The sequence below is a fragment of the Diadema antillarum genome, unplaced genomic scaffold (genome assembly GCF_040938485.1).
Source record: "Diadema antillarum isolate AM-2024a unplaced genomic scaffold, OU_Dant_1.0 seq00000635_RagTag, whole genome shotgun sequence".
In the NCBI taxonomy this organism is placed as follows: domain Eukaryota; kingdom Metazoa; phylum Echinodermata; class Echinoidea; order Diadematoida; family Diadematidae; genus Diadema; species Diadema antillarum.
This window is the reverse complement of record NW_027271552.1, coordinates 1,401,555-1,429,083: the sequence shown is the minus strand read 5'-3', so window position 1 is coordinate 1,429,083 and position 27,529 is coordinate 1,401,555. Positions and strand designations below refer to the sequence as shown.

The following is a 27,529-nucleotide window of genomic DNA, read 5'->3' as shown; positions in this document are numbered from 1 at the left end:
ACTAGACGTCTGGAAGGTGAGACAACATTGTAACATTAAACAATCAACATTGCATTGATTTCCACCTTTTCGGTATCATTCAAGAACCGAAGATGTGGTATGAAATTCTGCCAGGTTTAGCGATAATCTGTGGATGCGTTTCTGCTGTTGGTATCTTCACTACCACTGTTCAAAAGTTCCAACATGGCGGAAAGGTATGTATTGATCTTGGCCTATTTGCTCTGCGTATCACAGTCCCACATATTACTATTTTTGTAATTGGATGCCTACTTCAGTTCGGGAAACCCACTCACAAGGGGGGCCCCTCCTTAACCCGTCCCCCTTATAAGTAACCCCGTCCCCCTTATAAGTAACCCCCGTCCCCCTTATAAGTAACCCCCGGGGCACCCCCTATAAGGAGTCTCCACGCTTTTTTGCAATGCAACGCGAAAATGAAAGGACTGCGGCAATTCGCTTGATTATGTCCATAAAGCTTCACAAGTTTCCTAGTTACTCACGAAATTTGAGCAAAATCGGTTCGAGGCATCATATCTAAAATCATGGATTTAAATGCGATGTCAAACGACCCATGCGAATGCTGAAATGCGAGCGATTACTGGCGTGAGTGTCGCCAGGCGCGGCGGCGCGGCAATGCTTGAGTGCAGACGTGGCGACTGAGTACGAGTTCGTTCGTACTCAGTCGCCACGTCTGCACTCAAGCATTGCCGCGCCGCCGCGCCTGGCGACACTCACGCCAGTAATCGCTCGCATTTCAGCATTCGCATGGGTCGTTTGACATCGCATTTAAATCCATGATTTTAGATATGATGCCTCGAACCGATTTTGCTCAAATTTCGTGAGTAACTAGGAAACTTGTGAAGCTTTATGGACATAATCAAGCGAATTGCCGCAGTCCTTTCATTTTCGCGTTGCATTGCAAAAAAGCGTGGAGACTCCTTATAAGGGGTGCCCCGGGGGTTACTTATAAGGGGGACGGGGTTACTTATAAGGGGGACGGGTTACTTATAAGGAGGGGCCCCCCTTGTGAGTGGGTTTCCCGAACTGACTTAATCTATTCACTGCATCTGCGCTACGATAACCTGTCCTGTCTGTAATATTTACAAATTCATTATTGTCAATGCATCTAGAAACTAAGATAAGATTCTGTATGATACAGTACATAGCAGTTGGGTACAGTCTAACCCCGTCGCGGGGCGCTGTAACACAGTAACAGCGCCCCGAAGCATCCCATGCGATTTTTAGGAAGTACTGCGACGCGTACAATTCTGTCACAAACTCACCGTTCAAAACGACACATGGATTCGCAACAAAAAGCCACATGTTGTAATACCATAATGTTGAATATTTTAGCCGACTATGTATTACTCACCATTACCTCCGAAAACAAGAGAAATCGCCATCATCTTTGCTGGAACCCCACTCGACACTATCGACACTGCCGCTCGCCATTTTGAAAATATCACGTAAGTAAATTGATCTGGGCATGCGCAAATGAATATTCATGTTTACGTCATCTGCCATATATGTACATATGTACAATGTTGCTCGTAGTTCTCGGACCATTCATAGCTATCAGTATCATCATCATGGAGTTCAAAGATGCTATCAAGGAATTAGAGGAGGAGGCTGGAATTAAGTTTAAAGAGGAGCAGGTAGAAATAATGGAAAGCACAGTGAAACAGAAGGACACCTTAATGATATTGCCAACTGGGTTTGGCAAGAGCGTTTGTTTTGGTTTCCATCACCAAATCTTGGATAAAGTGAGTATGCAATGGCATCAATAAGTACAGTGAAAGTAGCAAACTGAAGCCATACAGGGTACTAGTTATGATTAGATATTTCAAATCATGATAATGATAATCATTATATCACTATCATAATCTTATATAATTTATCAAGCAAGGCAGGTTCTGATGACATATTAATAATATTAAAATATCGATCAATTAAAGCAAGCATGGTTATGAGATAAGGAAAAATGATTATTGATTGAACACGAATAGAAAGGCTTGCATTATTGTCACCTTCCCTCCCCAGGTATATAGTATCACGATCATGAGAATGAGTACTAGGGACATGACATAATAATTTAGTGCTTATTTTATTCCTAATGCGAATGAGAAGGAAGAGAATAAGTGTATGAATATGCTTGTACATTACCATCACCAATACATAAAAGGTGTATCACACACTCGTATGTATAAATAACAATATCAATATGAAGCTATAATTGAGTGTATAGTGTTATTAGATATAGTGTCGATAATAGTGCAAAAAAAAAGACACTAAATGTTTTGAAAATGACATAGGGAGCAGTGGAATACAATCCCCATGACCATATGGATGGATCTGAAAGGGTTACTTTCTAGTTTTTCATTAACCAATCCATCATACCTTTAAGATGAAAGCCAGTCTAAAACTTTATCTATATTTCATGAGAATGAAAAAAAAAATCCAGGAGAACACTGCAAAAATGATAAAATCAGATTTTAAAAAAAAGGAAATAATGACATTCTGATATAAAAATTTCGGAAGACACTTCTTGTCCCATTGCTATGAATGAATGAATGAATGAATGAAGAAAATGAAGGACTACTCAGAGTCAACTTTATTGATCTGTATATCACAGTACATAGAAATTTAGCTTCCAGTTCATCCAACTTGTTACACACAAATAATCATTAAACACACATGCGTGCAGACACACACACACAATCAAACAGCAAGTGACATGCCCGAAAGAAAAAGACAGGAAAGGATTCCCATACGGTGGAATTCTTTGAAAAAAGAAAGGTCTCTTTAATAAATAATCAAACAATCCTGAAACATTGAAAATAGACAAGACATGTATGTAACAGAAGTGTATTCAAATCAAATCACAGCAGATAATAAACATGAAGCAAAAATGAATATGAGTCCCCAAGAAGCAGAGCTTGTGAGTGGAGCCCATTGTGAATGTACAACATTTTACAGTGTGAAAGGAAACTTGATTTATAGATGAGACATCTGGGACATTGCCCCTGCAGACTGTTAAAAAACAAACAAATAAAGAAACAAACAAAGAAACAAACATACCCTCTATCATGAAAATCACCTGTTATTTTCTTAATCCGTCATATCTCCAGATGTTCATTATGTGTGCACTTCCTTTATTGCAAATAAATAATGAACCACACATTCAAAATGTGCTTTAAAAACGAAATTAATAAGTGCCGGTAGGCCCGATAGTAAATCAGCGCCCAGCATGCGTTCTTTTTTGTTACATCTCATGAATATTCATTTCAGATCTCAGCGAGCCGTCCGGGTTATTTTCCACACGCATACATTGCGTATTATAGTATGTGCTACGTTTTATCCATATTCGCGCATGCGCTGTGTAAGTCGTACCACAATACGAAATGCGGTAGGACTTTAAAACCCTCGGATAAACTCTTTCACAGGGCTCTCAAAACAGATCATATTGTAAATCGACTTCGCCTGCTGTGATTGTAAGTATCTTATCTAAGAGTAAGGCTACTAATTTCAGTATAAAACCCTGTATTTTGGTCTCTGGTCACGTAAATGCTAAGCCATATCAGGTGCTTCCGTGACAGGATAGGCCTTGCTGTGCGACCCCTTTACGGTACGTATTTGTCCGTATGGGGTCGCTGCTGCGGTTAGGTACAGTCGAATCTGTACAGGTTTGGGTAAACTCGCATCATACATCATTCACGAGTTCGATCACAACGGCGGCCAACGCGACGGCAATGCCAACGCAACGGCTACGGCAGGCAGAACGTTTGTCAACATGGTCAACGGCGATGCCATCCAAAATTTGACCGCCTGCTAGTACTAGTGCACTAACTAGTGCTAGTGTATAAGGCAAGTTACCCATTTTTCGACCGCCTAAATAGCGGAAGCAAAATAGCATGCATGGTTCGAACGCCTGCACTGCGATCATCGTTCGCTCGAATGCCTGTGCTGTGCTCATTGTTCGACCCCATCAAGCCATATGTCCATGCTTCGAATTCGCGCCGTACCGCCGTGCGCCGCCTATGAATGGATTAGCGGACATGCCACGTGCGGATGAAACTGTAGAGTAACTGCGGCAGTAAGCGGCCGTGCAGCCGTTGGTAATATGTGACCCGCTACAACAAAATGATCCTAAAGTTGAAAATTTCATGATATAATCCCCTAATTGATATATAACACATTTTATAAAAATAATCGGCTGCAGAGATATCTATGTTTAAAACAGAGCATGTCGAGACGTCTGGAAAATCACTGTTTCGAGAAAAGCGCCTTAAAAGTCTTCCTTTCGACGCAATCGCGATCAAGGGACACGCAAGTCAGTTTTCACCTCTGGACAATAGAAGGTACGCCCTAGCAACCCCCGAAGAGTTCATTCTTTACGCTTCGGTTAGCAGCAAGCAGCAAACTGACCAATGGGATCACTCTGGTCATTGTTAGGGGCGGAACCTATATGTGGCGCTCAATCCAAATTTTCGAACCAGTTTCTGCTTCGTTGAAACGTCAAAAAACATGGCTCAGAAAAACGCTATTTTTTGTTCTTTCCTTTGATCATTTTGCTTCAAAATTTCGACAGATGATAGAAGACAAGTTAGACTCCAATAATATATCAGCATCAGAAAATCGTAAGTTTTGACCAATTTTAATGCTCTGACTTCAAACACGATTTTCTCGGCTTCGACCGTTCGCGACTTTAGGGCCTTTTTGTTGTAGCGGGTCACATATACCGCTAAACACAGCATTGCACTGTTACATGCACACTACACATATACTAACACACTAGCAATCAACAAAAACCAACCGATAAAATGGGCACAATCTCTGACGAAAGTGAAATTTTCTCACCTAAATGACAACATATCGCATCCAAAATAAAATTTTTGGTACTTCTTAACATAACAATTAAGAAATAATGGTCCAAGAAACTTGATTTTTTTTGTCGTTTTCCCGATGCTCATGGATTTTGAAAACATATCCTCACATAAAATAGAACTTTCGCGAGCCGATGTGGGCCGCCATTTTTATTCGGAAAGTGGATGTTACCGTCGAAAAAATGGAGAAAAACACGAGAAAGACATCAACAACACCGCCAGAATTGCGATCTTGTTTGCGGCCAATGCATGTGCGCCCGCTATTTTCACGTGCTTTCGCAATGGGAATTGGCGCTTACGCAATGTTGGCGAGACATGTGAAGGCGTTCAGCTAAAGATCGCAGAGCATGCGTGTATTGCATAGGGATTGTACATCGTGCCGCAAGCAGAAATACTACGTCACATATCGCCCTTATCGGTGGAAATTGTGCTGGGTTTTGCCCTGGTAAATCATGAAAACTGCGTTGGTCAACGGTAAATTTCTTTTATGAAAACAATTGCGTTAATGAATAATCTTGTCTATGATATATGAAATGGTTGAAAAATAATTTGCCTGATTTGTTTACAAGTTGGAAAAAACTCTTCACAATGCTTAAACTGCCGCAAACGGGATATTTTACTCTATAGAAAGTCTACATATACATCGCACTATGAGAGCGCTGTCTTCTATATATACTCCACGTTGTGTGAGAGATTCAATGCATACGGACAGTACATTGCGATTGAACCGTGGCGGATATCACAAATTCTGGCATGGTGGCATGCAAAATATAAATAACGCGTAAATGCACAAATTATCTCAGAAACTGCTGCCACCGTGGCTGTAGGTGTACACGCTGTACAGATACAATGCAGATAAACGGACTAGTAACTTCGAAACTTGGAATAAAACGAGTCGATACAGTATGCGTTGCTATGCAACTTCATTTACCTGTTACACTGTACTTACCCATTGAACTGCTTATGCGAGCCGACCTGGGAGGGTCGCGACAATGATTTTGGGGATGCGGAGACGTGGCTACCCACTGTTGTGCTCTTCAGAACACGTGTGGAGGTAGTTGCATAGTTTGAATTTCGCACTTGATTTGCGCCATTTTTTATTCATGAATTTTAGGGAAATTATATTCGTAAGAGTGGTCTATTCATTGAAATGGTCGAATCAAGGGTAACATAGTGCTACTAAAAATGTAGAAACACCAGTAGTAGCTACACACGACAGCACAAAAAATTACTTGACAAATGTTGCTAAAAAATCACATCAGTCGCATACATCAAATGATCAAAGAGCCATATTTACTCTCAAGATCACGAAAACAAGCAATCATTTTGCAGAAATTTAGGTATAACTATTTAAAGTCTCTTGAAGAGATTTTTGCATTCGCTTTACCGCACACAGGAGGAATTTACACTTACGCCGAAGTTACGGATTGCTCTGATTAGCGTTACTTAATGGGGAGGACGTGCGGAAAAATCTCGCATCGATCGATCGATCATTGATTTTGGGCCAATTTTTTTAATGAAAGGTGGTCTTCAACCAGTGTGTAGAAATTTTTGGCTGCGAACGGCTGTTGTAATTTTCACATAGTAAGGTTCCTAGAACACTACATTTCCCAAAAAACATGCTCGTGTGTCTCCCCATGTCTTCGTATGGAACACCAATTTTTATACAAGCTTTGACAGAAATTTTCACCCAAACTGGTACTTTCCGATAATTTTCTGGGCTTTTTCCAAGACGAGTGATCTATTGCAGAGCTCAGTCGCGAGGTAAGTCCCATAGACAATGTACAGCAGCTGTATGTGCATAGGGGTAGCCCTAGGCCTATCACATTAGAATTGGCAGATATTATTCACTTGTCATTGACGATAGTGCAAACTCTTTGTCGAAATGCATAGTTTAGCTTTATCGACAAGCTGCTATCGGGATTACATCTTCAAGGTTCAAGTAAAGACGTAGTGCATATTTGGTGTTCATGTGCAAGAGCGCCATCTAGTGCTAGGGTGACGTACCTACCAGAAGAAGCGCCATATACAGTTGTAGATTTCTAAATGCAATTATTTTTATTATTATTATTATTATTATAAACATGTATTTTTGCGCAAGTTCAAACCTTGACACGGGAGATCAAACCTTGGTGCGGGTGCCGATATAGTAAAATCAACCTCCTCAATAGTTCCACCAACATTTACTTCATTGAAGACTCCACTGTCAATTGAGTTCTCATGTGCTTTTGATATAAAGTTTGTTTTCAAATTCATGTTTCTTTCTTCAATCAATGCTCTTTAAAAGTTAAAGGAATGGTTATAGTACACTGTATCTGAAAATGCTGTGATGATTATTTGTCATGTATCTGAAAATGCTGTGATGATTATTTGTCAGAGTAAATATCAAGCTAAGGCATGACATTGGTTTTAAGATTGATCCCAAATAAAGAACCCTTCCAATAAAATCTTTCAGACATTGTTTTTTTTCTTCATTAGGTTAATTTCTCCAATGTTCAATTTTTGAATGCCATGTAATCGCTGTTAGTAAGACTTTCTTTTTCAGAATCTCAAATTCATTGACATGATTCATCATGAATTGTTCTGTATGAGTCCTATTATTTGTTACAACTCAACTTTGCAAAGTTTAATGAATTCCCAAGAATTACAGTATTAGCTAATAGGCATTTGTTGCTGTTCTAATGCAAAGAGAGTTCATAAAGGAGTCCTGCTTCTTAGTTATATATATATGAACTGTTCAGAACTCAAGGGATGTGCATGTGGTGCATTCTTTTGTTCAAATACCATTTTTTCTCCCTCCCTCCATTCCCAAGTCTGCCACTGCATCTTTCATGAAAATTATTACCAAGTTAATGTTCACTATCAGTATCACTTATTTTCTTCTTATTCATTATCATAAATATCTTGCCTCAAGAGACATAATTATATGCTATAGCATTTCATCCTGGTGTGTGTCAGTGTTTTTGTGTGCTTGTTTGTTTGTTTTGTTTTTTGTTTGTTTCTTTGTTTTTGCTCATTCATGGGGAGGAGAAAAAGAGAGACAGGCGAGAAGGGAATAGTAAAAAAGGAAAAAAGGAAAAAAGGAAAAAAGGAGTGTTTGACACCAGCATTAGGAATTATTATATTCCACATACTAAGAATGTTGCAAAAGGATTGGTCCAAAGCTGATCACGTAATGAAGCGTAGTTTTGCCCATCACATCACCTGAGAAGAAAAGTTCGTTACACTCTGTGTTGATAGTCCCTTTTGTTTCGCTGATATCCACACAGTCCACACAGTCCTAACGCAAGATGAGTACGCGCGAAATAAAAGTGCGTTGCACTGTGGACTATCATGTGACCTTGGTCACTGGATAGTACACAGTGCAACGCACTTTCACTTCGGTGCCGCGCGGTGCGCGCAGCAAATTAATTGTTTTGAAATTGTTTTGTCATCTACGTGCACACGTAACCTAAGCCCTAAGGATACCTAAAGACAGCTAAAACGGTTTCAGATGTGGAATAAAATGGGAATTTCTAGGACCCTAGATGTGGAATATAAAGCAAATAATCAACTTTTAGTTTCAGGCAATGAGACAAACTATCACTTCCTTGGCAATCTAAATGTGTACGCTATCTTTCCGAAGTGCAGCTACATCCAGATCACCTCGGAAGTGATAGTGTGTCCCATCACCTTCACCAATGTTGATTATTTGCTTACTATCCCTAATCAAATCAAAAGTCCTTTGCCAAAACATTCAGAATCAAAATCATTGCCACCATCATGTGAGCTTAACACCTCAGCAAACAAATCATAAGTACCAACACTAAAGTGGTTATGAGACACACATGTTTTCACAACAAATTGTGCAACTTTAGTAGCGAAATTGAACAACTTCTAAATACTGCAGCAAAATGGACAGATAACAAGTACAATGTACATGTACAGAAATAAACATGACACTTGAAAGAACATTTTTCTTCAAAATGTGAAGAGAAATGTTTAAGTGACATGAAATGAGAGAAAATGTACCAAAAGATGGATGAGAAAAGACATGGCACATGAAGACATTTGTGGGTGTCAATCCAATCCAGACAGTACACTGTGCATTGTATTGGGGACAATTTTTTATTTTTGTAATTTTGTAAGCAAGAATGGTAGAGTTTTTCCCTATATCATGTTGCCCAACTAGTGATAGCCCTCCTTACTGACAAGGTAAAAAAAAATATAATGAATGAAATAAACATTATTTATAAATTATTGAAATTACTGCTTTGACAAAGTGATGAGCGTATGTTTGATCCCCACCCCCTTTCCAGCACCCTTGGTTTCATGACACAATCAACTTTTACATTTTATACAATGTGCATGTCCCATCAAACAAGTTTTACAGATACGAACAGAAGGAGGCAAGCTCTTTGTTTGGATTTTGACAAATAATGGAGCTTGTGAGCGCAGGATGTTGATACTGTTGTTTTCATTCACACACTAGTAGCTGATGTACTTCCGAAGTTGTGTGATGCATGCAGGGCAGGTTATGGTATGGCAATCACCGCTATGACTACATTGTACTACAAAATGTATGCCAATTTGCTTGTTCGTCCTGTGATTTGTGTGTGAGATCTTGAATATTTAAAGGACAAGTCCACCTTCCTATACATGTGGATTGAGTGAATGCAGGTAAAACACATCTGTGAAAGTTTGGGGAAAATCAGACAATCCGTTCAAAAGTTACGAATTTTTAAAGTATCTGTGTAGTCACTGCTGGATGAGAAGACTACTACAGTGTATGATGTCATATGCATACAACCATATAAAGAAAATAAAAAGAGAATTTCACAAAACTTTACTTTTTGAATAAAGTGCACATTTCTTCGACTTGTTACTGACATATGTTAAGGGTAATATTATCTTCCCTGCCTTCTGAAAGAGAGAAGTCAAGAGTTCTTTTGTTATGCAAGAAAAGTGAAAATATGTTGACTTTTCTTTATTCTTTCTTTATATCGTTGTACTCATGTGACATCACAAGCTATAGTAGTCTTCTCATCCAGCCTTGAGTGAGCAGAAACTTTAAAAATTCATAACTTTTGAATGGATTGTCCGACTTTCCTCAAACTCTCAATGATGTGCTCTACTAATATTGCTGCATTCATTCAACCCACATGTCTATGAAGGTGAACTTGTCCTTTAATTCTCTCAAAGTTGGTGGAGAAACAACAGTGATTATGACAGTGTACAGTGGTAGCTGACGACAAAAAGATTTGTTGTCACTTGATTGCAGAATGTGGCACTTAGTTTATGTAATTGAGTGGATGTTATAGAGTTGCTCATTGGCACATTCTATTGCCTTTCTACTCCTAGGGCTCCTCTCTCATACTTGTGTGTGGCTGTGTCTCCCATTGTCAAGACGTTTCACCCAACTACTGGTACATACACCTGTATATTGCATCAGTGTGTATGCAAATTTAATGTAACATGCACTATTAGCGTTCACTACAGCTGCAACATGGAAAAGGGGATGGATGGCTAGTGTGAAAACAGTTTTTTTATGTTTCATTTGTAGCATGTTTGAGAGTGGCAGGTCAAGAAATGGACCCATGCATATCCCTATCACATGTTCAAATAGGAATCAGTGTGTGGTTGTTTGGGCGGTCAGTCGGGTGGTCCGTTGCAAATCTTGCGTTGCGAACTCCTACAGATTGGAGCAATTTCAAGGAAACTTACGGTACATGATGACATTGAGGTGTAGATGTGCAAGACATGTTTTTTGTGTTTCTTGGAGAAAGCATTGCGATGGTAACCACAATTTCCCCAAACCTTGTGGAGTGAACTACTGTACTTCCATGGTATTTAAGCAATTCATTTCAGATTTGGAATGGTATGTATAATGATCTATAAAGGTGTAGTTATGCAAGACACACTTTGTGTTTGTACCCGACAAGGCATTGCGATGGTAACTGCATATTTTCTTGAAGATCTTGTGGAGTGAACTACATGTACTTCCTCAATTTTAATGCAATTGAAATCAAATTATACCATTGAGGACCTTATGGACATTCTGGCATTATGACATTATGATATTGAGGACATTGTGGACATTATGGCATTGAGGTATGATAGTGTGGAGACCTGATTTTTGTGTTTACCAGACAAAGCATTGCTTTGGTAACCACAATTTTACCAAAACCTTGTGAATCATATTACTTTCACAGCATTCAAGCAATTAAGGTCAAATTTGATATGTATTCACGTGTATAGGTATAGATATGCAATACACCATTGTGTTAGTGTCAGAAAAAGCATTGTCATGGTAACCACACATTTTTTATCAAAATGAAGCATTTAAGCTACACACACACACACAAACAAAACCTTTTATCGGTATTGTATGTCCAGAATCGTGTTGTACATGTATATCTAAGCGTGGTTACAACACTACAGAGCCATTCTGCCACAGGTTTACACATGAAAAATTGGACCGACACAATCAGCTTGTGAAACAAAAGAGGTTGCTTGTTAATAGAAGCAAGCTCATTATAACAGGATTTATCTGTACATGTACTTCAGATTCACTTGCTAGAAGTGCTGCAGCAAGCACAAAGTCATTTTTAATACTAAATAAATGTTTGCATGATTTATTTTAAACTTGGTACATCCTGTACTTAATCCATTGCCTCTAAGATGCAGTTATTCACTTTGATAGATGTACAGCGTTTTGTACAACTGTAGTAAGAAATGCAGCAGATTTCTGCAGTGTTCAACAATGGAGGTGGGGGTGGCTGCATTTCCACTCATTTAAGTATTTTAACAGTAATACCTGAATTAAAAATGCAATTACAATAGCACTGTTTTCTTCTTTCTTTTGTTTCCCCTAACACCTACAGGCAAGAAGAACAGCCCCTTCTGGATTTGACTACCTGTTAATCAAGAGGGATGAAAAAATAGCAGGAGTTTATTGGAAATCAAAGGTAGTGATCCTGCTTATTTGATACAGCCCAACATGTGCATCATTTGATTTGCATGTAACTCCCCCCCCCCACACACACACACACACAAAACACCCCCCCCCCAAAAAAAAAAAAAATGAATTTATGCAGTCAACCTTGCCTAAGTCAACATAATCGAGACCGAGCAAAACATGTCGACTTATGCAAAAGTTGACTTACACGTAAGTCAACATTTTGTAGACATAAATGATTTGGATCGCTATCCAAATCTCACTCCTTTTACCATCGAAACATGCCTAGTGTATCTTGGCAACGATCGTATTGTATTTTATGCATAAATCACGTGCAGATTAGTGACAACAATGCACCGATTGGGAAATCTCTAAAGAGATTTTGAGAGAGCGGGATTTGAAACCTGGACCCATTTTTAGAAACTTTATGTTTTTAACTAACTTGAAAAAGTTATGATGCCAATGTCAAATTATCAAATGCAAATTCCCAAAATTGCATGCAACTTTGTGGTTTAAATTCAAATGCATGTGCTGAAAAGACTTGTGTTCGATTTTGTATGATTCTGTCGACATGATTTTCAGTGCCGACTGAATTAAAATATCTATAAATTTCTTCTCCTGAGTCGCCATAACTTTTTGTTCTCAAGGGAATGGCGAGAACATGCTTGCCAAAACATAGGGACAGGGTGCACCATTAAGCCTTCTACCACCCAACATTCTACCGCTACAAAAGCCTTCAAAGATTTCAGGAATATTCGGATTAACGAAAGGGCTGATTTCATGTTAAACATCATTCTACTAGGATGTAGGTATCCAAAATTAGTATGTTTTTAGAATAACAAATCTTCAGAATATCGATCGAACCTTACTTCATTTGCGGATGAACAAAGTTTTGCAATATATTAATGAACATCACCTATAACAAACATATCCCTACAAACTGTGTGAACAAACGATGAGTGTGCAGAGAGGAAGCATGATATACAGTGTATGTATATTTGACAAAATTGTATACATTACTGACTGTCACCACACAAAATATGTTTTTTACTGAACTTAGAAGTCAAGTGTACATCCCAAAGTGTAATTTTAAAAACGACAAAAAAGCAAGAAAAAATTGTTAAAGAGCAATTTCCCGCTGCACCCTCATTGGACCACGCAGCTTGAGCTCCACGTTTGCACCATACATCACACTGATATATTACACCTGCACCATACAATACACAGAGACACAAGCACTCAGAGAGAGGCTCGAGAGGGAAAGAGAAAGTGAATGACATGTACCTTGGGTACTAGTACTCAAGTGTGTATGAGTGTATGCCCTTAAATTCAGGCGTACGAGACAACAGATGCATGGCGCGAATGGTACTGCGCCGTACACTGTTGCGAATTAGCGAGTGGTCGGTAGTGCTGCAAATTGTAGCGTGAGAACAACTGAACTGTTTCAGAGTATGGCAATAGGAATTTGAGCAAAAAATTATGTAGACTTAGGCGAAGGAATTTAAACACATTTAAACGCAGTTGACACTGAAAATCATGTCATTATACGCAAGTTGTCGACTTATAAATGTCAAATAAGACTAAAATTTTCAAGGAATAGAGAGGGAAAAATCAGGACTTTTCTGCCATGTCGACATAAGCGAGTTGTCGACTTATGCGATGTCAACTGAAGGGAGGTTTACTGTATATATGTGTGTGTGTGTACATGAGTATTAGACTGCAATACCCGTGCCCATTGAAATGTGTAAAGATTCAACACTATGTTGATATACACTGTATTCTGCTCTTTGTACACCTTGCACAAAGTATCTTTCTGTTACTACACATGTAAGTGGTTGTCAGATTTTCAATTTTTTTCTTAATCTGATAATGGAATGATTACAGTGGACTCCTGTTATAACAAAGTCCTCGGGACTGGCCATTTTCTTTCGTTATATCGAAATTTCGTCATAACCGAACAAATAAACAATAAAAAAAAAATAGAATGGATAATGTTGCGGCCTGAAGTTTTACTTCGTTGTAACCGGAATTTCTTTATAACCGTGTTCGTTATAACGGGAGTGCACTGTACACACATTTTCTTGGTATGATGTACAATTACATGTACTTACATTGTTGTGCATGATCTACATGTAGAATGCACTATACACAGGTACATGTACAGTGAAACCCATTAGAATGAGCCCAATGAATAGGCCTACCCCTTTTAACAAGGTAAATTTGGCTGTCCCTCTGTTCCATTACTGTATTTAGCTGGTCTCGTATGTAGCACATTTACTACAAGGTACCAGTTATAACAAGCTAAAATTTTCAGTCATGTCGACCATGTTGAATGACAATGTTTCCATCTACATAAGTTAAACAGTGTGTATGCACAACAGACACAGGTTTTGTTTTGTTTTTGTTTTTTTTCACTGAGGCTGAAATCATCAGTGAAATAGAATTGCACTAGAGTGAATTACAACATGTATTCATTTGAAGTGTATATTGGCTAGAATTGTGCATGAAAGAGCATTTTCCATTTGTGGTAGTAAATAAAGTGTATAATGTACTAAAACATTCATTTGTCCAGGCTAGAGGGTTCCCCATGCAAGAATAAAAAATACCTTGTTCACAATCGTGATCCACATTTGTATTTGATAACAAAATCGGTGAACATCAGGTGGAAGCAATTTGATGAATCTCAAATCTCTATTATACACGCAGATACATATTAGTTTTCATAAGGCCTGTGGATTTGACATAACTATGCAGAGGTAATGACATAGTGTGTAATTGTGGGGTCATCCTACAAGACCAACACCCATGAGTCATGCAACCCATGAGTTTGACATTACAACACAGGGCTCAGTGTGGCGGTCTTGTGGGCCTTGTTTGCTTAGTGTCGAACTCATGGGCTGTATGACTCTTGGGATGTATGATTCATGTGTGTTGAACTCGCGACATGCACCCATAATTTTTGTTTGTTGTTTAATGATGAATTCATAATGCCTCTTGTACTCTTTACTGGAAATGCATGTACAGGGACTTGAGGCACTCGCTGGTGTGGGACAGAAGAGCTCATAAACTTTGCATCCAAAGTGGACAAGAATTGACGAGTTTTGCAATGTGGAATGGAAGTCGTGGGGAACTACATTCACCTTCTGGACTGAAACAGCAAGCCTGTCATTAGTTTATATCATTATGTGTGACAAATGACTTGACCTGTGCAGGAGTGAGGCTTATTATATGCAAGGAGGTATCTCCTTGGTATATGATACTTGATGCTATAAAAAGCTTTAACATGTTCAGATGGTAAAAAAGAGGCACCATGTACATCTTACTTTCAGACCACTCTGGGATGACTAACAAGTTTGAAGGCAACCTTTTCTTAAACATATTGTGCCCTTTGGCTGTTATGTCTGTCCCAAGACTTTATGCATCTAAGAAAACATGGTTCCAGTGACTTTATAAAATCTTCTTTTGCAAAATCCTAAAGCTGTTTATTCCAATAACTGACATAGTGATTCTGTCACATAGAATGTATACTCAGTGCCCTGATATCTGTCATGAAGTTTACTTCATCTGGCTTATTTTGGACTCATGTTTGTTTCCTTTTTTTACACAGAGATGAAATTGTGACAATTCAGTTTGCAGGTATGTCAGGTCCCCTAATGAAATGAAAAATTTTGTGTGTAAAAATGTACATACATTTACAAAATATAATACCCTTCGGAACAGTTTAGAGTGATTCATTCAGATACCATAGGTGGGTACTGTACATTGCACTCCCATTGTAAGGGAAACGGTTATGACGAAATTCCAGTTACAACAAAATAAAAATTCAGGCCCCAACGTTATCTGCTCTGTTTTTACTGTTTATATGTCCAGTTATGACATAATTTCGATAAAACAGAAGAAAACTGCTGGTACCCAGGACTTCGTTATAATGAGATTACACTGTACACCACTGTACACTATGTCCCAAATGTCATTAAATGGAAGAAAAGTGTTCTCAGGTGGATAGAAATGAACCTCATCAGTCGCAATCATTTCCCTTGAAAGCACATGTGCGATGCTTTGAAACACTGCACCTCACCAATGTAATCATAACTTTATTGCATTATCTTCAGTATATGATTTCATTTGTTTAAAAGATAATTCTACCATGGTGTATTGATCACTTATATCATTAAAGAGTTTTATCAAATTAGAGTGTTGTTGTCGATGTTTGTATTAAGTACACTGTATCTTTGTATCTGCGCATTGATTTGCCCTTTGATACATTGTATACAATGTCCTCTCAAGTACAATGACTAATATGATTTGATTTTCATTTGTCCACACTCGGCATATCAAAAAGGGACTGCAAAGAGTATATCTCACTTTTCTGAAAAGGACAAAACATGAAGAAGAAAAAGACAACATAATACAGTCATGGCTTTTTTCCCCCTAATTCTGATATTCATCTATCCTGATAGCAACTTTATATGTGTAAATTACATGAACTAAAAAACTAATGAAGATGATTAAAAAAAAACTCTTGAATTCAAAATAATGAATATGATAAGCAGATTATATTTCAAGTTGGTGTAGTTATGAAATAAGATTACAATATGTGACTGTGTATCACAAAACTATTTAAACCAAAAGTTGCACGCACTGATTTTACACAAGGACTCAAAATAGGTGATATGAGTCAACCTAGTCAATCCAGAGTTTTCCATGTTTCCTGAAAGAGCAATTCTTTTACAGTGCAAGTGTACTTTGGTATCATAAGATATATAGGAATTGTGTTTTTAGCAGTTTTTCTAAAACATTTTTTGTAGAATAGTGTGTGCATGAATGTCTTATAGGCCCCTTTTCATTTCTTAAAGACCCTTTACATGTTCTTCACTTTCAACTCTAATAACTTTTGATTGGATGATGCTACTGCTTTGAAAGTTGGTATCCAGTATTATAGTCATGGTTGATTTCAGCCTGATCTGCTAATCCCTTTATTGTTGCTATGAAGTTTCACATCCTGGTTTTTGTCCCATTCACTGCACAGATCATGGCTTGGTACAAAGTGTTTGAATAGACCCTAATACCTCAGAGCCTCTTTTCTCTGAGAGAAAATACCGTACATGTACATGTATACACTTTTCCAGAGTTGTGTGCTTTCTTTCCAATATACACCCGCATACACAAAGTGTATAAGGGGGTATATAGGAATCAGTGTGTGGTCGGTTGGGCGGTCCATTGCAAATCTTGCATTGCAAACTACTCCTACAGTTTTGAAGCAATTTAGATGAAACTTGGGTACATGATGACATTTGAGGTGTAGATGTTCAAGACATGTCTCTTGTGTTTGTTGGAGAAAGCATTGCTATGGTAATCACAATCTTTTCCAAACCTTGTGGAGCAAACTAATTTTGGTATGTGTATCGATGTAGTTATGCAAGACACTCTTTGGGTTTGTGCCCGACAAGGTGTTGCCATGGTAACTGCATATTTTTTTTGAGTGCACTATTGTACTTCCACAATTTGAAGCAATTGAAATCTAATTAGGTGGACATGATGACATTTAGGTGTAGAGGTGCGAGACCTGATTTTTGTGTTTGCCAGGCAAAGGGTTGCCATGGTAACCACAATTTTACAAATCTTGTGACATTTAGGGATTTCTACATAAACTTGGGATGTACAGGAAGGGCGGACCTGATCAAACTCACAAGGTACTACACACATACACATTTTTTTGGTTTTTCAGTAATACACACACACACACACATACACACACACACACACACATACACACACACACATGAACACACACACAGAACCTTTCTATCAAACCCTGGTTTTGAATTCTTTTTAAATAGAATTCTGAGCTGCTGGAGTGAGGTATTAATCACCTTCAGTGATAGTTATAGTTACGTGTAGTTAGGTTAAGAGAGTCCAACTGAATTGAGTTATACATCATTAACTCACTTGAGCCAAAGGCTCAGTGAGCTATTGCAATCACTCTTCGTCCAGTGTCCGTCGTGTGCCATGTGTCATGCGTAAACTTTTTACATTTTCATCTCCTTGAGAACCCCGTGACCAATTTTCACCAAACTTAGGTAGCATCCGTGGCAGATAGGATCTCAATTTGTTCAAGTGGGCACTGTGCCCCACCTGGGGCCCCCAGGGGGGCCCAAATCCCCCAAAATTATTAAAGGAATCTCTCAAAATCTTCTTCTCTAGAACCTGAAGTGATAGAGCTATGAGTTAGTACATTGATGACTGTAGTTTCAAGTTTGTTCATGGCGGAATCAGGGGTGCCCCCCCCCCCTCCTTGGAACCCAGGGGAGAGGGGTGGAGAGGGGTCCTATATATATATATATATATGTACATGTATTTATAATTGAGACAATGTAATGATGACAGAAGATGTTGCAGGATGCCGGCTGGTGGGGAGCTTTTAACCTTCGGTCTTCTTCGGCTTTATTGTCTGCTAAGCAGACGTGTGTGTTTCTTGGGTGTCTTGTGGCTGTCTGTGGCGGGATGAGAGGAACACGATCACTCTCATCCCGCCACAGACAGCCACAAGACACCCAAGTAACACACACGTCTGCTTAGCAGACAATAAAGCTGCTGAAGAAGACCAAGGTTGAAAGCTTCCCACCAGCCGGCATCCTGCAACATCTTCTGTCATCATTACATTGTCTCGATTATAATTCTTCCTAAGATGACAGAGGCGTACGGTACAAGTATCAGCATCATCCCACTATATACAGTATATAAATATATATATATATATATATATATATATGTGTGTGTGTGTGTTTGTGTGTGTGTATAAACGCTACTCTTATAGCAAGATTGGCTATTATGAAATAACTGCTATGTGATTTCAAAAAAAACCCCAAAAAACATGGTTAATCAAACCTGGTATAGCGAGGTAAAAGCGAAATCTCTTCGGATAACGCTTTACTTCGCCTGTGCGAAGACACATAATTATTGTATGTATACATGCAGAGAGTGTGCTAGAATGTACCGCTCTGTGCATACATGACATCATCATGACGTACAGCAGGTGTGAGGCAATCTGATGCTGTAATTAGCTTTCTACTAGGGAATTCCCCATCTTCACACACGCAGGCATAATGTACATAAATACAGAATGTGTTACACACACACACACACACAGCATTATGCAGTTTTCCACACGCAAAACACGCTTGCCATAACCACATCCATACCAATCCACAGTCTACAGATGACCGCGACACGATTGCACGCAAACTATACATTTACAAATTAGAACATCCATTAAAGGGAACCCACATTCAAAGAGCGATGTGGATTGAGTGAAAGCAGTAACATTGGGAGAACACATCAGTGAAAGTTATGAGGGATATCGGACCATCAATGCAGAAGTTATGAATTTTTAAAGTTTTGGTGTTGGAACCGCTGGATGAGGAGACTACTAGAGGTTATGACGTATGAGTAGACAATATTAAAAAAAAAAAATCCACAAAAATTCATTTTTCCAGCATTAAGAAATAGCACTCGACTAACCGCCTTCAAAAAGCAGGGATAATAATTGCTACCCTTAACATACGTCAGTATCAAGTTGATAGATGTGTAATTTTTATGAAAAATGAATTTTTGTGGAATTCCCCTTATATTTTCTTTACTGTAAAAGTAGTTTCTTTCGCGGTGGTTTTATTTTCGCGCTTTGAGGTTGAACCGTGAATTTAACATCATGCGAAAATGTTTTGAAGTCGTCGGTTGTTACAACGCTATCATTACCGACCGCGAATTTAAACACACGCAAAAAAGGCGGCACCGATGGAAACCGCGAAAGTTTCTGTACGCGAAAGAAACCACTTTTACAGTATATTGTTGTCCACTCATACATCATAACCTCCAGTAGTCTCCTCATCCAGCAGTTCCAGCACCAAAACTTTAAAAATTCATAACTTTTGCATCAATTGTCCAATTTTCCTCAAACTTTCACTGATGTGTTCTAGTAATGTTGCTGCTTTTACTTAATCCACATTGCTCTTTTGGTTTGGGTTCCCTTTAAGAAAAACATTCTAGATATTGTATTTCTTTGGAAAAAAACCTCTTCTCACACAAAAAGGTGAGTAATCTCTCACATACATTCAATTGCCAGATTATCAGTATTAATTGAAACGTGATATGTAGTCCCACATGTGCAAATTTATGTCTTCATGTTATGCTTTTTTTTTTCATGCATACTGATATAATGAGATATCAGCTATATCGAGGAAAACGACTCGGTTCCGACCTCGTTATATCGAGTTTACCCTGTATTATACATATATATACATGTACATAAATGTACAGTATTAACAAGTTGTACTGTTGAACACACTATACATGTACAGTGTATGTAATTTCTAAATCAGTGCTAATCTATGAAATTTTATCAGTGTAAAATTTCCCCACTTTTACACCAGGGGAGTCCAACTATAGTGAATTCAAATACAGTACAAGGAGGATTGTACTTTTAACAAGGTATCCTGGTAAATCATAGGGTGTCAACTAACATAATGTATGTGTTACCTATGGGAATGCAAAGTTTTATTGCATGATAGATTTCCAGGGGGAAAAAATTAATTAATTTAAAAAAAAAAAGAGAATTTGTGTGGACATCACTAGGAAAATATGAACCAAACTGGGCAAAATCACACACCATGTCAAAACCAGCAAACCACTGTTAAATAACCACTTTTTATTAAAAAGTTTCTATTTAGAAAAAAAAAAAGTCCTTTCCTCCTCTGAAGACAACAGGAACCAATCTCCTGTGCTAAAAAAAAAAAAAGAAGAAGAAAAAAAAAAGGAAAGCTTCCATCTCTGCACCATTTACTGGATCATTCCAGTGCCAACACAATGCCCCTAAATGTGCACCTCAAGAATTGGACTTGTAAGTCACATCTTGGCCCATGACAGATGGCAGCACTACTACAAAAGAGGATATCGACTTGATAGTCCTCCAACCATAATTATCTACATTATCACAGTAAGTAAGCCATAAATGACTATCCTTCATACATATGTGCTCTGTTTTATCTGAGCTCTGATTTGCTTGGTGGATAAGAATGTACAGTAATGAAAGGCAGTCCCAACTGCGATATGTCAATTCTAAAACATTGGACATGCATTGAGAACAAGATTTCTTTTTTTTCTCTGCAAGAATACACCGAGCGTAATTACACATACAAGTATATCTCCCTGGCATTTCCTGCTGACATACGAGGGTCTGGATAAAATAAGGTAAATTAGACTGCCCCTATGACCTATTACAATTGGATTCCACTGTATACCTAGATCTGACTAACATGTTTTAAGTACATGTAATCATACGATGCTTGACGCCACATTCATACGCGAAGTATTTGATGGGTTAGTCAAAACATCCTGTGTGTTACATTTTCTCATACGCAGGAAATTCTACTCTAATACTGGAATTCTCAGCCCAATGAATGAAATTATTTCAGACACTAAACTATCCTGAGGGGGAAAAAACACGAGGGATCAATACTTTGCAATGCTTAGTGTACAGGTAATTTAGGAAAATGTAGTACAACAAAAGTTGGTGGGCATTGTGCACGAGTCACAAAAGTTTTACTGTGCTAGCTGTGAGCATGGTGGAGATGATGCACATACACATATGGCCACAAAAGAAATTCTAAATTGAAGGCATGTGCTATTCTCAAAGTACTTTCATTACCCCATGAAAAAATAAATGACGGATGGTGTATTTTCCTGTCGGGAAAATACAGAACATAATACCATACACTTTGGCATAACATATCTCTTTAAAAAATGATAGCTCTTTTAATGGATGAAAATCTGTACATCGTCTCATTACATTACACAAGCAAAGATCAGAGGTGAAGTACAGAACAGATACAACAGATTTTTCTATTTCATATTTTTCATTACATATACCAATTTTAGCATAGGCAGATCAAAAGAATAGAGAGCATATTACATACATGTACATTAGTTAAATTTTAAATTTTGCTTATGTACACGTTTATGCAGTGAGCGGAGCAAGTTTTAATGCACACACTGCACCGCTCATAACAACCCTCAATATGTATGATAGATATGTAAGTGTAGTAAAATATGAATTTTTATAATATCCATCCCCCTCCCCCCAGCAGATGAAGACAACAGAAAAGGGAAGAAATAACCTTGTGATTGCACTATACGCCAAGGAGTATGATTTACTATAGGACAGAAAAGGTCTACAGGCAATCTCCAGTTTAACAACCACATAAGCAGTCGCCCTAACTCGTCAATTTATTTCAGCTCTATAACATTTTATTCCAGTTACTGTAGCTGCAAAATTGATAAATTCTGAGAGAAAAATCTTTTCAAGCAAATCCCACATAAAATTGTACTTAATTTTTTGAGGAGCTACAAATTACCAAGGTATGGAAAGATTTACAAGACCAATGGAACCAATCAAGTCAGGGCGCTTGTCATTTCTCTTTTTTCTTTTTTCTTTTTTTTTGGGGGGGGGTTGTAGGATGGTTTTGTTTTGTTTTTTACTTTGTCATGCAATGAACCATTGATTGACTGGAAATGACATAGCCATGTAAACATTCTTTCACTTCATGTGGCATGCGACATGGTACATACATTGATAAGATCAACGTGTGACCGAATCCTCGGGTTCAACCAATAGTACCACAGCCATTATATAACTTGTGTGATTTGCCTCTGGCATGACACCAAAAAATAAAACAGCAACAACGCCTTGGATTTTCTCTCCTTTTTCACTTAGAATTACATGGTAAGTAATCAAATCTTTGGCGTTCATCAGCTCTTCTTCTTCTTCTTACTCCTTTTGCAGCGAGAGGCCAGTAGGCTTTCCAACAAGATTAGTCAGAAAGAAGGATACGTCTAGCATTCACATCCAAACATCCGCTATGATAGATCCTCATCATCAAAAAGGTCATCAAAATCTGAAAATAAAAAATTACAGATTAAACAAAGATGTTAGGACAGCCATTTTGGCTTGAGACAAATAGATCATTCCTGCACTACCAATATACAGGTGACTCCCATTATAACAAAATCCTCAGGACCGGCAGTTTTCTTTTGTTATACTGAAATTTCATCATCACCATAAAACCAAACAATAAAGTATATATAGGTATACAGATAACAATTTTGGGACATGATTTTTTACTTTACTATGACCAAGTTCATTATAACAGGAGCGCACTTCACATACATGTAGAATACTTTGTAATGTGGAAATTATGTGAACTTCACGCTCCACTAAACTAGAACAAATACAGCCAACCTTGCTAAACTCAAATCTGTCAGAACTGAACATATTGGTTTGACTTTTAAAAACAAACTCTGCCTTCTGTGTACGTCAAAATTACCTCGACTTATTTTACAGACTGTTTTATTGGTGTTCAAGATGGTTTGTGAACATGTAATGCCAAATGTATGTTCATCACAGTAAGTTATTTAGAATCCGAATTTATGGAGTAGAAGAGGACCAGTTTTTATTTTCTGGTAGTACAGACTTGAATTCCTTAACAACAACAAAAAAACAGAAGAAAAGTTATACAAGAGTTATAGGATATCCATGCTGAACCAAGTACTTGCATGAACTCTTCAGTGCCTGCACTTTAGTGTGTCTGTAGAATATATGAGTATCTGTATGCAAGGTATGAATTTGTTCAAACATACAGTACGCATGCTACGTGGAGAAAAGAGTAAAAACTTCCTCTTCCACACGGCCCCTGTGGAACATCATGCTGCCAAAAGCATTTCATGGCTATAGAGTGCTGTGTGCATTGTGTTCACGACACATATATCGAGGCTATTTGCAGGTGGCCCCAGGGTCACTAAAATTTTTGAATCTGAAATTTGGTGTCCAGAAACAGAAATGTGGTGGCTGGAAATACACTGTTCATGCAAATGAAACAATCAACTTTGATTCTTACTTGCCTATTAAAAAATATAATTCACCAAAAGGTAGCCATTTTCGATATTTGGTGGTCCAACATCCATTTGCAGTGTCCCGTGGCCACCGCTAATGTTGTGTACAGGTACAATAGGTGTCCGGGTATTATTCTCGCATACAATGTATTGCGTTTGACGTGACATCATTCTGATCATGAAGTATTTTTTATGATCGAGTGTGAACAGATTTGTGCCACCCCTGCACGTTTAACTTTTTTGTTTTTTTGTTTTTTGTTTCATTTTGTTTTGTTTTTGTTTTTTATTTTTGTCTGGGAATAGCTGAGTGAAGTTGGAATTTTGCTTCGTTTAACATGTGGGGGAAACATGAAAGTTGAATGAGACTGGAGATTTTCCCATCGAGATACCGGTAACTGAACTTTGAGTTACATGCAGATGATTAGATGGATGCATTTTTTTAAGAAGAGGAAATATTGAAGGAAAAATTGGGCCTTTTCTGATCCTGCCTCAAGAAGAGTGATATTTGGCCAAATCTGACATCAAAGTACATATGTTCAATTGACCATGAATATAAATATTTTGAACATATTTAAAAGAATATGTGCGGAATCTTTTCAGGGACATGTAAAATACACTGACATTAACTTTTAAATGCAATAAAAAAAACATGATTGTGTAAAATTTCCACCTTTATCATATTGAAAACAACATGACTGATGAGTTATCATTAATACATCACAATCATATAACATTCACTACTAAACTGATATCCCAACTTTACAAAATATATAGAAGAGTTAGAACACAATACGTCATATACATGTACACAGTACTATAAACTGACAAATTCCTCTCATGCTAATGTCCCTATGGCTGCATTTATGTTGGTAAGATTTTCCATTATTGCACTCATAACAGGGGCCATGGAACTGGAAGGGGACTGCAGTCACTCCCACCCCAACATACACACACACACACACACACACGCACCTTCTTGACTCATAAAGAAACAAAACAAAACAAAAATCTTTAAAAAAGGAAATAAACACAACACCCATGAATTTCCAATGGTTCTGTTTTTAATCAAACAACTTTGGGGGGGGGGGGGCCTTTGACCTTGACAAACAATGTTAAAATAAAGTAAAAATTCCTCTCAAGAGTACTCTATAAGTTGTTATTTTCACAAGGCTTTAATTTTCATGGATTTTGCAAATAACATTTGGACCACAAATTTTACAAATGCGAAAATGTTACTTTGAGCTAAGGTTATAGTACACTCATGAAGGCCTTTGTGTCAACTCAACAAATACGAGTACAGCATCACGTGAAAATGCCTGTGACCTCCTTATTAGCAAAAAATATCTGTATTGATAATAAAGCGAAAATAACAGGGTATACAGTGGTCTGGATGGTATCTACACAAATGTAATTTTTCCTCTTATTACAGCAGATAAAAATTCTGAGGGAAAGGCAGAATTAGGACATATGACATTTCATGCCACATGTTAATCAAACAAATGGAGAGTGCATACGTAACTACCAGATGTGTATCTCACCATTGAAAAAGTCTGCATGTACTGCTTTTTCATTGGCTGCTAGATCCATAAGAAGACCTGCTGTACCTCCAGCCTGTGAAGTAATTAGACACATTTGCAAACAGGAGAAAGAGATCATAACACAAAATTACAGTGTTCAAGAAAGTTTGTATCACAATTATGATGCTCATTCTAGTGAGAGGAAAAAAACACATCGGAACTCTCATTGTAAAATCATATTCACAGAACATGTGCACTGTACCAGAGTTTTTCTGGGTTAGCCACGAAACAAGAGTGCCATAAATTATGCAGTATGTATCTACACACTTGTACTTTTTCATCAACCTATTCCCAATTTAAGGGCAAGGCTTGATACTAACTTTTTTCTTTTGGTGGCCTGACAATGAATTTTGGTGGCCCAGTCAGGCCACCAACACATACATTGTATCTTTCCTTAAAAAGTGGTGGCCCAGCATCTATTTCTGGTGGCCCCAGGTTTACTGAGCCACTGCTAGTGTTGAGCCTTGAATGGTCACTGGCTATGTAGAGTCTGAGAATGAACAGCCTACAATTGTATCTACAGCATAGGGTATGAAGTATTATAAACTGCAGCCTATCTACAGAATAGGGCATGAAGTATTATAAACTGCAGGCATAGAGCATATTGATACACAACTTTCATAGAGCCTACTTTTGTATGTTTCAGTAGTCAATACTGATTTGGCTGAACTCAAGTCAATGATCTCCTGCTCACTAGACAGGCATTGTATTCAGATTAACAATTGGGAGGTCATTGGTTCGAGTCCAACCTGACTATGCATGCCCATGATTTTCTATCATGGCTACTACATAAACACTGAATAATTGGTGGTCATTAGCTAAATGTTACTGAAGGGCACTCTGTAAATCAGTTGCAACAAAAACTACTTGACACAAGATTTCCTATATTTGAATGATAGATTATGTTTATAAGTTACTGTATGAGATGTGCAATATCTGAATTTAAGTTTAATAATGAAGAGTCATATTTTTGGTTAGGTTTTAGAACAGTTAACACATTCTATATGGTATCCTTGGATTCTTTTATATGTTATATCTTAAATGTCAAATTGTATTAATGATTAATGTGTTTTTGGATTTGTAATCATATTTCTGCTTAAAGGGGAAGGCTAGTAACTGATCAGCGGGAATCAGTGGAAATGCTGGGAGATGATTGTTCCAATCCTTATGGGATTCATTCAAGAGTTCATTGTATATCTATTGTTGTGTGAAAATGATTTGCTTCAGAACGGTCTCATATTCAAGTAATGTGCAGATTAATGCTCCGTCACTGACCAGGGACGCTAACCTGGAAGCATTAAACTGCACATTACTTGAATATGAGACCATTCTGAAGCAAATCATTTTCACACAACAATAGATATACAATGAACTCTTGAATGAATCCCATAAGGATTGGAACAATCATCTCCAAGCATTTCCACTGATTCCCACTGATCAGTTACTAGCCTTCCCCTTTAAAATGTATAAGTTAGATAAAAAGCATATACTGTAGTATAACAACCTGCCAATTGCTGGTGAAATAGGGCAATTTTAGTTTTACAGGTGCCTGATGTTATGATTTTTTTTTTCTGATCATACAATTAAAGCAAACACTCCCACAGTTTACAACTGTAAAAGGAGCACCCCAGGGCAGGGTTAGCTTCTACCTAGGTCTAGCCCGACCAGATGCCGTGTGAAGCACGGAAGCACTCTCACTTCTCATTGCTTGTGTACAGCGCACAGCAGCAGGGCTATATTTTGCACGCAAAAGTCAAGTAGAGCTCTACAAGTCAAGTAGCTACTGCCATAATCATAGATTTGTCATATAATTCATCTACCTACATCAAACCAAAGCTGGCATACTCGTGAAATAGGCCCCACCACTGCGTGTCCGTACTAATACTACGGCGGCTCGCCTGTTTATACTCGTGAATTCAGCCCCACCGTGTGGCGTTCATCGGTAGATAAGCACGGCGGTGGGGCTTTCTTCCACAGTACAATACTCGTGAATGCAGCCCCACCAAATGGCGTTTACGCGAGATTGATACAGCGGTGGGGCCGATTTCCACAGCATAGCATCTTTCGTCCTCCCTTTCTCCCATTTTTTCCTTTGGTCTTCAACTTTTTATTTTCGGAAGGACTGAGAGTATCACTATCAGAATCAAGATGAGTTTCAGACTGAGGAAAACAGAAGCAAGCTGAAATCTGAC

General features: G+C 38.1%; 1 long non-coding RNA gene across 1 annotated transcript; it reads left to right on the top strand.

Annotated features, from left to right (window-relative positions):
- Positions 1 to 14: 14 nt before the first annotated feature.
- LOC139736299 (uncharacterized) lies at positions 15 to 15,989 on the top strand. Its single transcript, XR_011711253.1, has 3 exons — positions 15 to 194; positions 11,744 to 11,827; positions 14,842 to 15,989. It is a non-coding gene; the product is annotated as an uncharacterized lncRNA (long non-coding RNA).
- The last annotated feature ends 11,540 nt before the right edge of the window (positions 15,990 to 27,529 follow it).